Source organism: Hippopotamus amphibius, chromosome 15 (genome assembly GCF_030028045.1).
Source record: "Hippopotamus amphibius kiboko isolate mHipAmp2 chromosome 15, mHipAmp2.hap2, whole genome shotgun sequence".
Classification (NCBI taxonomy): Eukaryota; Metazoa; Chordata; class Mammalia; order Artiodactyla; family Hippopotamidae; genus Hippopotamus; species Hippopotamus amphibius.
In genome coordinates this window covers 42600024-42605258 of record NC_080200.1, presented here as the reverse complement: position 1 = coordinate 42605258, position 5235 = coordinate 42600024, and positions in this window count along the sequence as shown.

Genomic DNA, 5235 nt, shown 5'->3' with positions numbered 1-5235 from the left:
CATCTGCCAGCTCCCAGGAGAAGCAAAATTGGCGGCAACTCAAAAACCAAGAGACGAACTGGGAGGATGACGCGTGCTGTACCTCAAAAGTGGCTGGGTTTGCTGGCAGCGAGCAACTAATTACTTGAAAAATCTGTGGGAAGGCAGAGCGGTTAATATCTGCAGAGTAGTGAGAGAATGGCCTGCTGTGAGAAAATGTCAACGACGTATGGGATTGGAGATGCGTCGGTATCAGGCAAGCTGTTCTCCATCCTAAACAGTCCTGCTGGGTGAGACTTAGTGGGCGTCCTAATGAGCCAGAGAAGGAAGTTTTTGACTTTGCTGCTTTTTTTACTCCAAGTACTGCTGTGAGTCAGCACATGGCATCTCAGATGTGTGAATGAACTGTAATTTGTATTTGGGATGTCTGCAGCTTGAAGTGATCTATTTGGGAAAGAAGCAAAAAAAAAAAAAAAAATTACAGAATATGATAGAGACCTGGGTGTCTTTAAAGGAAATAGTCTTCAGGGTCTTGGAAAACAAGCTCTGACATTCAGGTGGCTTGCCAAAAATTATCCCAAGCCATCCATCTCCGCGGTTCCACTTCAACGCTTGGCAAAAGCAGGAATGAGGCAAGGCAGCACCTCGACCGTCCTCATGCTTCTGTGGTTCCAATAATGACATCATCTGTTACTGCGTTCCCCTTTTCTAATAATGGAAATCAGACTTGGAAAATCACAATCACTCAAAATCAGCTACTTTTGCAAACGCCTCTCTCCCATCTATAAATTTACACAACCAGTTCCTCAACTTTAAAAATTATTTTATTTTTAAGGAGAGAGCAGTCGTGCAGTGGTATAAAAGAGGACAAGGATAATATGCCCAGAAACATCAAGAATGCCTTTTGCTTGCATGTGTAAGCCTCTCTGCCTGAACAACATCCTTCATAAAAGCCTCACGTTTCCACTCAGATGTCCTCAATGTTCAGACCTGTTGGGTTAGTTTTTTTTTTAAATCTGGAAATTATTGTTTATCATCTTGTGAGAGAATGTACTTATAAACCAATGCTCACTAACCTTTTTGCGAATTAAAAAAGACGTGTGGCCTGGATAACTTCTTCTATTAAATTAATTAAACAAGGAGACCTTTAGACTAAGCTGACGCTAATGCCTTAGCAGCCTATTCTAGCAAACCAAAAGGAAGCCTGTAAATGCCTCAAGGTTATGAAACCGAACCCCAAGGACAACCAATCACATTCAGCCGACTAGGCTTTCCCTATTAAGGCAACTGCTCAGGCAACAGCCAATCAAATCATTTCCTTGATTTGCATCCTGAGTCTTCTCTAGAAGTCTTGCCCCTAGCTCCCTTGGGTGGAGAGCTACTAACCACTTCCTGTTAGGTACTGCCAACTGGAATTGATGTTTACTCAAATAAATGCTTTAAAATGTTAGTATGCCTCAGTTTATCTTTTACCACCACCCCCACCCCAAATAGATGGGAGGGAAGGTGAAGATCACAGGACAATGGGTGTTGCCAGCTTGATACTCTATATTCCACTCCCAGTGACAGCATCTATTGGCATGGAATAGAATTTAGTGTCAGCATCCCCCATAGTGGACAGCATCCATTTCCACCAGCAATGTCTACATATTCATTCATTCATTCATTCATTCATTCAAGAAATGTCTATTTCATACCCATTCTGCCCTAGGCACTAGACAGTGATGACAAATCAGGTCTGGCTGCTCTTCTGTAACAAATAGAAAGGTATATCTGGATGAAATGAACATTTATCCTCTGTGGTATTAAAACCCATCGGTCTGGGACTTCCTAGGTGACGTAGTGGTTGAGAATCCACCTGCCAATGCAGGGGACATGGGTTCAATCCCTGCTCCAAGAAGATCCCACATGCTGCAGAGCAACTAAGCCCATGCACCACAACTACTGAGCCTGTGCTCCAGAGTCCATGAGCCACAACTATTTAGCCCATGTGCCGCAACTACTGAAGCCCCAAGCACCTAGAACTCGTGCTCCGCAACAAGAGAAGCCACAGCAATGAGAAGCCCAAGCACCACAACAAAGAGTAGCCCCCGCTCACCAACACTAGAGAAAGCCCTCATGCAGCAATGAAGACCTAACACAGCCAATAAATAAATAAATAAATTTTTTTAAAATTATAAAAACAAACAAAACCCATTGGTCTGCAAGTACTTTGAATGGATCTTTTACCTACACGTGATTTTGTAACATCATACACTGGTCATCTGGAAAATCTCGATCTCCAAAATGTTGACACATTTTATTATACAACATCAATATCCTGCGTCCTAGAATAGGTCCTAGGTTCCCAGGTGTGTGACAATCATTGTTACTGGCTCTAGTAAGCATTTGTTCCTCTTTTTTGGCAGCTGAGCCTCTGAACTGTTCTTCAAGATTAGGGGCTGCCCCTCTTGATATGTCTTGGTGGAAAGCAGACACCACCCCCCAATGCCAGAGTCAAAATTTCCCAGCCTCCCTTGTAGCTGGCTGAGGACAGTCACAAAGCTCTGGCAATCACAGCATCCACGCTGGATTGTGACTTGGGATGCCAGAGCCTGGCATCCATTCTAGTCCTTGTGGAGGCGGCTCGTTGGTGAGCTCTAAGGACAGTTACAGCAAGGGGGTGCAAGCAGCGGAGTCTTCTTATGACCAGATCTTCTATGATTTGGGAGGTTTACCCCAGCCACGTGGTCTCTACTCCTAGTTTTTTGGTGCTTCTGGAAATTCAGTGACCTGGTATTTTAATACATTTCTTTCTGCTTAAATTAGCCAGGTGTGGTTTCTGTGGCTTGTACTAAACTTCCCAACATCTGTATCCCCAAGACTTGAGTCTACAGCACCGCCACTACAGATACCTCTCAGCACCCAAGGGCTGGAGATCTAAAGCATGTAGGAAGCTGTCTGTTCATAACAGAAAGCTCTATTTGGCCTCCTGCTTTTCATGTTATCACTGCTGGTTGACCATAGTACAATCATCATTTTCAAGTCACAACATTTTAAACCAATCAAACTGCATTTTGGAATTCCTGTTCATCCAGTAATCCAGTCTCTAGAAATCTATCCTGAACAAATCATCAATTGTTTTACTTTAAGGATGTTCATCACAGTCTTATTGATAAAAACAATAAATTAGAAACAACCTGAACGTGCATCATTGAAACATAGCAGCTCTACTAAAAATAATGTTTTCAAAGAACAATTAAGGCCCTGGAAGGTACAAAACTCTACATAAAGTAAGATCCCAGTTTTCTGTAAAACTTTCACTTTATGTGGATGACATATGTCCTTGAAGGTGATAGATCAAAATATTGACAGCCATTATGAGAGTACAGGTGCTTCCTAATTTTTTTAAGCTAGAAAACAACTAGGTACTATTTATTTTGCAGATATTTATTTACTTTGTGGAATTAAAAAATTTTCTGCATTAGGTACGTATTAGTCTTAATAAAAATGTTAAAGATATATAAATATATATTACAATAATTACAATATATAAACATGTTTAGAATTCTGATTTTTCACTCATTCAGACTATTGCCCACCAGGAGGTTCAGTCACATTTGCCGCACATCAGGACAATGATGCCAGTAAATTACGATGCTTCACTATATCCTACCAACAGTAGGCATATATTGTGACCATCCCTCACACTCTCCCCCAAACGCAGTCAGACAGGATTCTGGCCTGTGAGAAGCTTGCAGGACCTATTACAGATTTTTTTTAAATTATTTTAAAACAGACAATGACAAGATAACACCAAGTGACAGATGTATAGTACATACTTAAAGTCTACAGGAATTCAAGAAAAGGTTTCTCACCCCAATCAAATGGTTAGACATTTTTCTTGAAAGTGGTGGGACTTTTACTCGAAGCCAGTGGTTCTCACTTTTTGCCTTCAGAACTTCTTCATACTCTAAGGAATGGTTGAAGATATCAAAGATCTTTTATTTGGGTGGGTTATATAGAGAGATTTATCCAGCTAGGAACTAAAACATTTCTTTAAAAATTTGTTTATCAAATCATTTTAATATAATAATAAACCCAATTACATGCTAACAGAAATAATATATTTTATGAAAAATAACTATATTTTCTAAAACAAGAGGAAAATTAGTGGGAAGAATGGTCTTGTTCTCTATTTGGCAAATGTCTTTAATGACTGGTTTAATAGAAGACAGCTGGATTCTTATATCTGCTTTTGTATTCCATCTGTTGAGACGTCGTTTGGGTTGAAGCATGTGAATAAGACACAGCCTCATACAGATAAGTAGTTGGAAAAGGAGAGAAAAAATAACCTTTTTCAGATAATTATGTGTATCTTTTTTCTTTGATAAGACACCAAATCTCAACAAGTAGTAATCTATTAAAGGTTAGTTGCAAGGTGGAATCTGAAGCCACAGCAATGAACATTTGTTCTCTGTTATATTAAAACCCATTGATCTACATGTACTTTGAATGTATCTTTTACCCATGCATGATTTTGTAACCTCATGCACTGATCATTTGGAAATTTTGATCTTCAAAATGTTGACATATTCTATTATACAATAATTTAAAAATCACATTTTTTAATATTACCCTAGATCTCATCAAAAAGTCTTCCATTATTGGGAATCCGTCAAGCTCACAGCTGTATACAAGTTTTCCAAAATTCTAATTTTTGCTGCAAAGCCCCAATTTTATCCTTGGCAACAAATCTTGTCAGTTGTTTTCCTTGAAGTGACAGATTCAGGTCATTTTTGAGAAAAAGTTCGCCAAATATCCAAATTTGAATAACTATAGTTTGTTCATGAGTTATTCTTTCAAATAAAAATGCTGCTCCATGAAAAAAGTGGCAGTTCAGCTCACAGTTCTGTTGCACAAATCTTTTTCCTCTAGACGACCGTTGACTATCCACATGCAGCAGAAGTGCTTTGTGCTGGTTTCCCATCTCATCATACAGAATATTCAGAAGGTGTGGACTCAAAGGTCAATATTTAATATAATTAACAATTTTTGTTTCTTCAAGCAGATTCTCATATGAAACTGGTATTTCCCCCTATAACTGGGTGGTGACAATGAGCACGTGGATTATTGGTGCTCTCACTTTCTCCCACCAGTGCTTTTGCACCATTGGTGCAAATGTTAATGCAGTGAAAAAAGAAACCAAACAATATCTTAACATTATTAAGATAACAATTTTGACCTCAAGACCCTCTGAAAGCGTCCTGAAGCACC